The 12,714-nt window shown below is 37.9% G+C and overlaps 1 protein-coding gene across 6 annotated transcripts in view; it reads right to left on the bottom strand.

Moving 5' to 3' along the window:
* Positions 1 to 12,714, bottom strand: part of LOC109054554 (RNA binding protein fox-1 homolog 1-like) — a 257,712-nt gene that overhangs the window by 62,636 nt on the left and 182,362 nt on the right. Inside the window, exon 1 of one of the 6 annotated variants that reach the window (XM_042720378.1) lies at positions 7,351 to 7,647. The exons of the other annotated variants lie outside the window; for them this stretch is intronic. The gene's annotated coding sequence lies outside the window, so the exon portion shown is untranslated. Of the gene's footprint in view, positions 1 to 7,350; positions 7,648 to 12,714 lie in introns of those variants that run through there. 6 annotated transcript variants of the gene reach the window in all.

Raw genomic sequence — 12,714 nt, 5'->3', positions numbered from 1 at the left:
GTAAAATCATACATACAATACAACAAATCTTAACTATGTGATTGTTTATATATTCCCAAAATGTATATTACTGTGCAGCTCTCTATATAAAGTATATATAAAGTATTTATAAGTACAGTATATGCAACTACGTACAATATACAAAAAAAATAAATAAACACCATACAAAAACACACACAAACAAATATACTACAGTATATAGCATTATTGTTTACACCATTGCAAAATGTATATTATCTAACTATATAACATAAATAAATAAATGTTATACACACACACACACACACATATATATATATATATATATATATATATATATATAAACATTAGCATGATGATTTTCTGAAAAGCTGCTTTGAAATGAGTATTGTGAAAAGCACTATACAATTAAAATTAATGTGATTTGACTATTCATTCATATTTGTGTATTTGCTTATTTCCTTTACTTATGGAGTGTCGCCATACTTACGAACCTTATGAAAACCAAATGTATCATCACCAAATATATCAGTAACTTGTAAATCATTCAAGTGTATTATAAAAAACAACTCTCCTGAGATATTTTTCTCTTTTCTGGATTAAAGACAGAGATATTATCACTTGAAATAACCCACAAATCAATACCTCACCGTTAGCATGTGCTCACCAACTTCCAGTGGCAGCACTTCATTTAGGTAATGGCCTAAAGAGCCAGTAGGAAAGGAGTGGACCGACATGGCAGCCCCACACAGCACACACAGCAGAGTGCACTTAGAGCAGACTAAATCAGGGCCAATTAGTGTGTCTGTGGTCCACAGCAGCTGGGCTAAGTCTGGGGGCAGAGGTGCTCGGGGCTGGAGCTGAAAAATTGTGGCAGTCCTGAAGCAGGCCTTTCCTGAAAGAAATAGAGGGGGGGGATGCAGGGAGAGATAGAAAGAGGACAGCGGCCCACTGTCGGTCAAAGAACACAGTGCACTCTTTTTCCGCTAACCTTGCCCGACATCAATCACACAGGCTGGAGGTAGAGTGAGAAGTCAACTCGGCCACTGAGGAAAATATCTGTAATGATTGACGCAGGGGCTTGTGTGTCAACCTCAATGCTTTTATGGAGACCAGCTGTAGCAAAACATGTCATTATGGACTTGTTTACTATTATGTGATTTGTACTGGAGCTTTTTGACTTTTAGTCCAAGAATATGAGCTACTATGAAGCCAACTATGTTCTAGTATACTCCTAAAAAACACACTTTTAACATATGTACTTATTTTAATTTTATAGTATATTTCTTCCAAGAAAACAGACCAAATAAATATGGGCTACTCATCCTGCACTTCACAGATTTTTTTTCTTGGTCTCCCTATTGCTGATGCAGCCAGCTAGCAAGTATAAAGTCATGGTGCATCACTTTGACCTATGTAAAGACTATAGCCTCTTAAAAAAAGATTGCAGGAATATTTAATATATTATTGTCATAGATATTCTAGTATTAGTTATATACTATAATATTTTTGATTAATATTTTGAATTAGCTTTTTTTTTATTTAGTAATTCTGTACTTTTATAGCTAATTTTGATTTTTATAGCTTAAAATAAATTTTTCTTTCAGCTCTAGTTTCGTAATTTAGTCATTTTAACAATTCAACTTCAAGTTAATTATCTCAGTTAGGTTGTCATGGCCATGAGTTTAAGTTTATTATTTTTTTTTTCTATTTTATTTAATCTTTATTTAAATTACTTAATTTTTTTTAATGATTTTGTTTTAGTTTTAGTTCATTATTGTTATTATTTAACAATAATATGGCCAATACACAATAAATGGCCAATATTACAATTCTATATAATTACAAAAAACAATAACAAAAAAACAAACAAACAAAAAATGTAGATGATGGAAAAAATATCATTACTAAAAAACAGGGCATGCACAATTGAATATCCAATATTGACTGATACTGACAAACTAAAACCCCAGTTTAGTATGAATATATCATCGGTGCATCCCTTAAAAACATGTTGATATCTCTTAGCAATAGGAAACATGTCAACACATGTCAGGAGACAAAAAACTGCCGTTTACACAACAGAATGAATTAGATTCACTGTGACATGTGCATCCCCATCTCAAAAGTGGTTGTCTTTGGAGGCATCTTGGCAGGGGCCATTAGACACTCTGGCATCTCAAGCATCCTAGAAGGACAGAGCTGCTGTGACGGGGAAGTAAGAACATGATGTGGAGAGCTAAGCGAAGGTATCTTCAGGACAAAGAGCAACCCGCAGCGGGACAATGGCTGTGAACAATCTGAGTGTTTTATTCATCCCGCTGTTGTCCTGAGCTGGGGCTATCATGCATAAGCACGCCACCACAAACAAACTGCAGCCTGGGCACCTCCACTGTTTCAACCTGCAAATTCCTTTGGCTTGTTTTAAAGGGAGAAGCGTCCCATTCTGTCAATGTCACCGCAGATATTCCTATATACAATGCAATTGAAGATAAGCCTAATCTTGCACACCCACACGGCATCTTCATTTTTTCCCCGATCAAAGCCGACAGTATGTACAAACCAGAGGATTAGCCACAGACTTCTATTCTTTGGAATACACTCAAGCACAGTACGTGCAAAGTGAACCTAGCAAGGACAAAACACAAACATTGTTCAATGTATATTTAACATAAAAATAATGATCCAATATTGTGTGTGCAAAATCTGACAAAGTACATTTGATATTGAACATCTACTTAATAATAACCAATTTAAACGCAAAAAAAGCCATTTGTGCACTACTTATTCAAAAATAACGCATTTGTCAAATGCTTCTTTCTGTTTCATGCTTTTTCGCTACAAAACCAAGGCACAGACATGCTTTCTAATTTGAATAAGATTAGATATACAAGGTATTAGAAGATTTTTGTTGGGTTCATAACATCTGCGCTGGTGTACAGTGTCATTTGTGTGTTTACAAATTGAAGTAAATGGATTATGGAGGCCTTCTTTACAACACAGATCTACAAACAACACACAATTCCATGTAGGAGAAATTTCATGACTCTTTATGAGCTCATTTTCTCCATGTCATATATTACAAAAGCTGCCTGTGTAGATAAAAAAAACAACATTCTTGCTTTAAGGATGCAGATTAAAAACACAGATACCCGTTAAAAAGCTCATGCAGAACACAAACAAAAGTTCTAAATGAAAAAATTATATTCTCATTATAGAATAGTCTTCCAGGTCTGACTATTTTTTGCCAAAATGCAAATGTTAGATTTAAATTCATTTATTTTCATCACATCAGCTGAAGGCCTTAATTCTGCTCTCTTATTTTAATACTTGGCTTTACGGCTTGTAATTGTATGATTTGCATTTTTTATTTATTTTTTGCACCCATTATAAATAATCCATGCAAAACACGGCCTGGCTGCCAAGCTGGCATCACTTTCTATTTAATCTTGTGAAACAGTCGCTTTATCTCCTTGTTCAACCTGGGGTTTATCTTTTGTTGTGGCACCATACTATTGATGTGGAAATGTTTACAAAGCAATATACACTTGCCCCATTTAGCAAACGCGAGAGTTCAAGGTATTAATATGATCATTTTATCACCCCCAGCGTGCTTCGCTCAGTCATTGACTTAATAACAGCCACTGTTTTCTTTAATGGCTCCTTTGCCTAGGACGTGGTGTCTTGTTAGCAATAAGGAGGCAGCATTTATACATATCGCCAGGAGAGCAGTTTTTGTTTTGTTTTGTTGTGCAGAACTATCGACCGTGGTATTCTCCTTCAACTCCCTGTGGGGTTGAGAGCAGAGCCTATGTTACATCGGCATGTGCTCCATTATCATTTCAATACGAGTATGACACACCAGCGTGCGGCGGAATGCTACGTTTCTATTTCCACTCCACAAACGATAGCAAACACTGTATGCCCGGTGTAAGGCTTCCCCGACACCCTCCTCCCCTACCTTTGCCCTGCCGCAAGCGAAACAGCAATGCTAGCAACTAGCGTAATGTGCGCCGCAAGGCCTCGGCAGCACAGGACAGGCTAAGACTATAACCAGTTACATAATTGCCGCAATAAACACGTTCCGATTGTGCTCAACACACAGCACTTAACTCCCACTGACGATAACAGAGTACGCAGCAACCCTTTGTCAGCTTCCAAGGGAAATAAAAGAGGGAGCGATCTAACTCTATACTTCATTCTCACACTTAGGGGCCATGCATTTTCCAAACGATGAAACATATGTGACCCTGGACCACAAAACCAGTCATAAGGGTCAATTTTTACAAATTGAGATTTATGCAACATCTGAAAGCTCAATACATCAGCTTTCCATTGATATATGGTTTGTTAGAATAGTACAATATTTGGCCGAGATACAACTATTTGAAAATCTGGAATCTGAGGGTGCAAAAAATCTAAATATTGAGAAAATCACCTTTAAAGTTGTCAAAATGAAGTTCTTAGCTATGCATACTACTAATCAAAAATTAAGTTTTAATATATTAACAGTAGGAAATTTACAAAATATCTTAATTGAACATGATCTTTAGTTAATATCCTAATGATTTTTGGCATAAAAGAAAAATCAATCATTTTGACCCATACAATGTATTTTTGGCTATTGCTACAAATACACCCCAGCGACTTAAGACTGGTTTTGTGCTCCAGGGTCACATATAATCATTGCAGCCCAGGGATATTTTACATCCAACGTACATGGGGAATAATCAGTTTTATGTTTTATTTTCAACATCTTTTTTTTAGATACGCAAAATGGGCACTTGTTTTATTTTTAGAAATAATTCAATAATTCATGAATTAGTGCTGCATTACATTAAACATATTTATTTGAGAATAATACTGTGATTATATGCTTCATACTGAACAATGGAGCGTATAATCATTGCGCCTGGGGATATTTTATAGTCAACGTATATTTGAACAGTCTGGATCTTTGTTAAGTCATGGGGAATAATCAGTTTTATGTTTTATTTTCAGCATCTTTTTTTATTTGTTGACTTATATTAAATATATTTATTTAAAATTAATACTTAGATTTATTTTTAATGTGAATCAATTTTAAAAGAAAAAAAACCATGAAAACATGGCACACGCGCATGCACAAAAGCATCACTTTGATTATATATTCTCTTTTCTAATTTCTGTCAAGAGGAGCTGCATTTGAAATGAGAGGACTGGCAGAAATCTGCATGATGTATTCAGCATCTAATGAGCGGCGGGGTGAATTGTAGGCACAAGGCATATGCAGTGCCCTGCGAAATCCCCTCTCCTGCACACTATGATTATTCACCCTCATGTAGCTCTGCACTTCCTCTATTCGGTCAAGCCCACAGGATTTACCAATCCAAAGCTCTGACGGCTCGAGAAAAAGAGGCCTGTCCTCCTCCAGAAGGGCTCCCCGCACTGCCAGGGCTCAGGCGCACCACAACTGAGGCGCATCCATCTGTGTGCCTTGTAGGTGCTGTGGAGATAACCAATTTTTCAAAGCACAACCAGAACTTGCATAATGCCTCATGCACCCACGTTATGACTCACTAAATTACATAAACAGAATGTGGGGTATTCTCTCTCTCTCTCTCCTTCTTCCTCGTTTGCTCGCTCTTTTTGCTTTTTTCCTGCCATTGTTATTTCTTCCAAAATCATTTTCGACTGAACAAAGCTACTGAAAACAATGTAATGAGGGTATAAAAAGACATGTCAGCTTATGCAGAGGATCATGTTTTCTTTAGGAAGATGGGGGGGAGACAATGTGCACTACAGTGCGGGAGATTAAACCACACACAAAAAGTGGGGGGAAAATCTTTTAACTTCATTTTAATCTGAAAATGAGCTCTTACAAAAAACATATTAAAAAAAAAAAAAAAAAAAAAAAAAATAATGTTTTACAATACATAAAGTGACATATCAGTAAAGGCCTCCCACAAATGATGTTTCATGTGAACAGCCAATTAAAAGTTATTTAATGATATATTGGAAGCAATATTTTTTACCTGTACTGTACAAATATGTGATTCCTCGCATTGAATAATTTTAGCAAACATTGTAACTTGCATTTCAATAAATATGTGGAATCACAAAGTATTTGTATAGGATATGTTTGCAAAAGTGTAAAAATATCATTCAGGGTCTACACATGACTCTTTTGATTGGAAATGAGTGTACAAGTTTTACTTTACATTTTTGGGACATGTGTTTGCTTTTTACAACATTTTACAAAAACATTTGTTTATTTCATTCAAAACGAGCAAATTCACTCCAAACTCCTTCCACAGCTGATATTACACACAAACAGCCAATGAAATATAGCCATTTCAACTTACATGTCAATGAAAACCATATTATAATATTAATAAAAATACAAAAATAAAAATAATACAACTAGCAAGTACACTCCAAGCCCCTCCAAACAGCCAGTCTAAACACAGCCATGATGTCAGAGCTGAATGATAGTTTTAACTTCTAATACTGCACAACTATGCAATTTCACACATTTCATCAAATACAGTTAAAAGATCTTTTTTAAAGTTAATAAGAACAATTACAGTCCAAAAAATGTAAATAAAAACTCCTCCCACAAATGTTGCCCCACACTAACAACCAATCAAAACACAGCCATGTGGTAGACACCAAATGCTGCGTCAGAAGTTACATTTTTACCTCCTTCTGCCGTAAATCCACACACTTAATCAAACACATCCATACCGAACATCAATTCATTCATGTGCGAGTCAAGTCACTGCCCAAGTGTGTCACGTAAAGTGCGTTAAGTTCAATTGTTAGTTGTTATTGCTCTCATAAGTACTTTCCGATGCAGAATTCATTATAATCATTATCATTTTTGCAGTCTGAAAGAGTCATCGATATTCCAACAAAGGTTCAGAGAGGGAGAGCGAAAGCTTGCGAGGGAGAGAATATCAACAAAACAAACTATAATTCCCCGCTATTTCAATTACCCATCATTAGCTCGCATTTCCATCCCATTGCCATTCCCCCAGCAAAATCAAGGTCTCTCACACACATCCCCATTAGCTCTGATAAAAGCACGCCTGGTGTTTAGCAACAAAAGCAACTCGCTGCTCTGTTAGCTGACTGATCACACTATGAGACCCAGGCGTTCTCTGACATTAATACACACACTCACACACACAAATACGAGCGTCCGACCGCGCACCGGTGCTCAGCTGGAGTCCTCAGCGAGAAATTCCCTTTCCTTTGTAGGTCAGGTGTAGATGCAGGCATACTCAGATTGAAAATTTCATTAGAAAACCAACCCCCCTCCCACCACCACCAACTGCCTTAGCCCCTGGTCTCACGACACTATATTGATTTTAATAGATACCAACTCACCCCCTCGTGATGTGAGAGCTCTTGTGTGGAAGAATAGCTACCAGGCAGTGTTAACAGTGGCCGCACAGCTCCATGAAGCAACACTCATGCACTCTCACACTGAATGGAAAAGGATCATTTCAAACAGCAAGGCAAGAAACAGCAAAAAAAAAGCCACACGCAAGGGGTAAGCACACAGAGAAAGAACGAGGGAAGGGAAAGGAGAGAGAGACAGGGAGGGGAGACAGAGAGAGACAGAGAGAGAGAGAGAGAGAGAGAGAGAGAGATGGGAAATTAATAATCCCAGAGACAAGTCCCCTCTGTGTTATTCATCAGGCTGCTTTCTCGCAAGCTGCGGAGGAGCGGAGATATGCAGATGGGAGGGGCCAACAGCACACTCCATTGGTTTGCGTGCCTCATTCCTATACATTGCAGCCAATCCACTTTTTTTACCATGCCGCCTCGCCTTGGAGGTACAAATATACAGTAGCTGCCTTGCGGTTTCACAGAGGGAAGAGAGGAGAGGATAAAAGACAAATGAGGAGCTAAAAAGTGGGGGCAGAAGGAAGAGGAGGAGGAAGGAGAGGGGCAGGCGCTGGATGAGGAACACTGCTTAGGGGCTCAGCAATGCTGCCTTTAGTTAATGCACTATTAACTTTATTTGAGCTGACTTCCCATTTGATCCTCTGTGGTGGGGTCACTCAATGGTGGGCAATTTCTTCCCAAATCACATCGTAATGAAATTGCTGCCTATTTCCCAAACCTATAATAATATATATAAAAAAGAGAGGAAAACACGCACTCACATGCACTCTCTCTCTCTCTCTCTACATCCAACTCCTTACCTCCACTTTCCACCCTACAACACACACACACACACACACACACACAAGTGAAATAATGCAGGTGATGTTGGCTGGCTGCCCTTGCTGTCAGACATTACAGGCAATTCCTTGCCTCCATTTTCCATGTTACAATGAATACATTTCACAGCTCACTTGCTCTAAAGTGTGGGTGGTACAGCATAACAACCTACACCATGTGAGAGAATATCTAACACTTTCACCTCTCTCTTTTTTCTGGTGCTGCAGTAAAGCGAAGCGAGTCTCCAAACCTCCACACTCAGCCAAGCTCATCAATTATTGAGGCTGCACATCGGCCCCACAAAATCTGATGCTCTAAATGTAGTTTTGTGTTACAGTCTGCGAGAGCGAAAAAGCTGATGCAGAGGAAAGGCTTATTTCGCTCCCGCGTGCAACCGTGCCATCTCCGCCAGTGCGATGGCCGTTGAGACAGTGGCTTCGCAAATGTTACTCTTATGATCACTTTATTTTACGGATGTGAAAAACTATTATTAAAATATAAAGATATTTTGAAGAATGTTGGGGTACACAAAAACACCTTTGACTCTCATTTATATGGACAAAAATATATATTTTTTAAAATTCAAATTAAATTTCAAATGTATTCCACAGAAGAAAGTCATGCAAGATAGGAACACTAAGAGGGGTTTTAAAAGTTACTTAAAATGGTATCGTAAAAACAAAAAACTTGTAGCACATACACACACTAAATAAATAAATATATATCAAAAAGCAGTTAAGCACAATAACCAATTTCAATTTACATGTAAATTGCTGTAGAAGCGGTGTTATAACATTTAAAAAATGGGTGAGTCATTAAGCAGCCAATTGTTACTGCTAATAATAATCTTATTATTAACAATCATGATATCCAATTTATTAACTGATGAACTGATTAAAGACACATTAATCAATTTAGCATTTTACTCTGCATAAAATTATGCGCAATGTTTATATTATTTGTTTCTGTAGTAGTAGTAGTAATAATAATAATAATAATAATAATGTTGCCTTTATTTTAAGGTCCAATTATCAATATTAATGAACTATTATTAACTTCTAATTACTGTGTACTAAGGTAGTTGTTAAGTTCAGGTATTGGGTAGGATTAGGGATAAATAATATGATCATGCAGAATATGTGCTTTATAAGTACAGCCAATATGCTAGTAATAATCATGCTAATAAGCAACTAGTTAATAATGAGAATTGGTCCCTATAATAAACAACAACAACAATAATAATAATAATAATAATAATAATACATTTATTATTATGATTATGACGATGTTCAACCAAATCCACTGTTTAATGCTCAGTATGTGATCTTTAACATCAGTTCATTTTTTAAAAGCTAGTCAACCAGCTGTCCAATTGGACCTATCCTTAGCATATTCAAAGAGTTATTTCGAAGTGCACTAAGAGCAATCCCACCACACTCAGGTTTATTGTCTTGCGTGCAGATTGGTTTAATCCAGACTGGGGCTCCTCATTTCAATGGCTGAATGTGCCACCGTCATTTCACATTTTGGCTCAGAAAGCGACCACCGCAGGGGGGCTATGAACAGTCAGTTGGATGTGGCAAGGGGATCGTCATGTGAAATCGCAGACCGAATGTGAGCGGTGAGAGGCCAATCCTGGCTCGTTGTAATCAGCTAATTAAGCACTTCAGTCAGGCCGGCGAAGGCTGCCACATTTCCCTTTGTTATCAAATTCATTATTCGACGTTTTGAAAAAAAAAAAGGAAGGCACCATGAACAAGATGGAGTAGAAACTCATACAAAGTATGAGAGGGAGGTTGAGATGTGACATCCCTCTCTCGCTCTCTGTAACATCTTGGGCCAGATCTGGAATCTGATACTCTCCGAACGCAAACATAAACTGCTTGGCTGATCTGCGGGATAATGGGAGCGTGGATGTGTATCAGTGGCATAACTGCGCCAGAGAAACAGACGGTAATTACCATTGCCCTCTCTCTCACACCTCCAGCGCGCACACACAGGAAATGGGAAATGGGCTCGGGCGATAGCGAGCCACCTAGCCTCCTCACCTCATTCCCCACCAATTCAAACTAATCTACTTCTTTATTTCAGAGGGAAATCAACAAACATTCATTCCACTGAATCCTCGCCGCTCCACGTGGGGAAGGAGGGGGCTCGGAGAGCAAAAGCGAGCAATGGGAGCCCATTGAAAATGATTGTCTCATTCAGCCGCGGCGCATGCGGAGGCCTTTATCCAAACCTGGCTTGAAGCTCATCCAGAACTTTCTATCACATTACAAATGCTCAGCGCTGGAGTGCCTGAGATTAATCGCAGGTTAAATGCGCCTTTATGTACACTGCATAGCCTGATAACAAGCAAAGCCAGACGGGAGCTTGGGAATTAGCTAGTTTGGAGAAAAAAAAAAAACAATGCTGGAAAACATGTCCAGATCCCATCAATATTCATGAAATATTTGTAGATTAAGCAGAGGGAAAAGACCATCCATAAGTGTTGTTTCACAAGGACAGCTCTGGGCAATGGCTGATGGTTCTCTCGTCCTCCCGTCTGCTCTTTTTCATCTCACTGGGCTTACAGAGATCCCCTCGCTTTTATTTTCTGTCATTAAATTCTGTGATAGAATTAAGGCTAAGAGCAGCTGGGTACTACATCAATAGAAAATCAATTATACTGTCAAAACTTAGATGTATGACCTGCATTTTTTCATCTGCGGTGAAAAATATCTGAAAAAATTAAATAAAAAATGGCTTATTTTTTTGAAGTTTAATCACAATTTTCGATCCGATCCTGAAAAGCTGTTTATCCGCTTCCGTGACATTCATATTTGTGACAACCATATCAAGTAATTCAGTGACAAACAAAATAAACAACGGCCAGAGCTCGGCTCATACATTTTAAGCACTTTCCCAGAGGAAATCGACATCTAACATCCCTCTCGCTGAGGCAATATTCAACAGACCACTGGTCTGAACAGACTGTACCGACAAAATGGCAGACGCACACAAAGAGGATTTCCTCAGCATTATCTCATGCCAAAGTGTAGCCGTTTTAATTGCGCTGATTATATGAGCATATTGTGAATTCCCCGCTGCCTCATTGAGTTCAGACTCGAGAGGGCCTCGGGAGCAGCAGCCACAGTGCTGAAGGGCTCCTCAAGTCCTCGTTGAAATAATTTGAGGGTGAAGTTGTGACCTAGAGCACCTGAAGTACCTTTCAATCTATTGCGGCGAGCACTACGCAAACAATACCTGCCTCTATACTGTACTAATCTCAGCTCCCAATCACAAGGCTTCCTCTGGGTCACCATCAACCTGACGATGTCCAAATTACTCAACGTCCACCTGCGTTGCTCCCAAAACCCCCTTCGATGTAGTTTGTCATAAACGTGTCTGAAAACGCTCTCAAATGACAGCATTTGGGAGTGTTTTTCTCCTCTTCTATCTGTTCACTGTTGGAGCTGTAATTGACTTTATGCAACGTTCCTGATATCTTTGACACAGCTGATGTGAGCTCTCAGCAGAGGCTAGAGATATGTCATACAATCCAATCTCCCGCTCCACTCAGATCACAGTCACCATTTAATTAAAGCCAGCATTGAACACTTTATTTAATGGCCTGGCCCCTCCCCCTCTTCATTACGCCCACCCCTGGTTCCTCATACCTCACAGAGCATCACACAAGCTCCTTCATCTAGTCCTACCTCAGTATAACCCTCTAAAACCACATTTTCCTTATCTCCTTCACAATCATTACGCTAAATACATCCTTGTATGTACACACAAATAGTAGTAAGAATCTATAAAAAAAAAAATAATTAAAAACTTATATAAATACAATTTCTGAAGGATCATGTGAGATTGAAAACTGGAGTAACGGGTCTTCAGAATTAAGCTTTCAGGAACCCCCACCCCAACCCCCCCAAAAAAGGGGAAAAGATTGAAAACTGGAGTAACGGGTCTTCACAAACAAAATTACAGAACAAATTAAAAATAAAAACAATTTCTGAAGGATCATGTGAGATTGAAAACTGGAGTAACGGGTCTTCAGAATTAAGCTTTCAGAACAAATGACTGCTTACAAAATTACAGAATAATTTTAAAATATATTTAAAGAGAAATAAGTTATTTTAAATGTGATAACATTTCACAATATTACTTTTTTTACTGAATTTTTATGTGACCCTGGACCACAGAACAAGACAAAAGATCATTTGATCATTTTTGATCAAATTGAGATTTATACAGCTGAATAAATAAGCTTTCTGTTAATGTATGGTTTGTTATGACAGGACAATATTGGGCTGAGATATAACTATTTGAAAATCTGGAATCTGAGGGTTCCAAAAAATTGAAATACTGAGAAAATCACCTTTAATGTTGTCCAAATTAAGTTCTTAGCAATGCATATTACTGATCAAAAATTAAGATTTGATATATACACAATAAAAAATACAAAAAATATCCACATAAAACAATATCTACACAAAATACCAAAAATATTTTTCACAAAAAAAAAAATATAAT

Source organism: Cyprinus carpio, chromosome B3 (genome assembly GCF_018340385.1).
Source record: "Cyprinus carpio isolate SPL01 chromosome B3, ASM1834038v1, whole genome shotgun sequence".
Classification (NCBI taxonomy): Eukaryota; Metazoa; Chordata; class Actinopteri; order Cypriniformes; family Cyprinidae; genus Cyprinus; species Cyprinus carpio.
The sequence above is the reverse complement of the archived record's forward strand: the minus strand, read 5'-3'. Positions and strand labels throughout refer to the sequence as shown.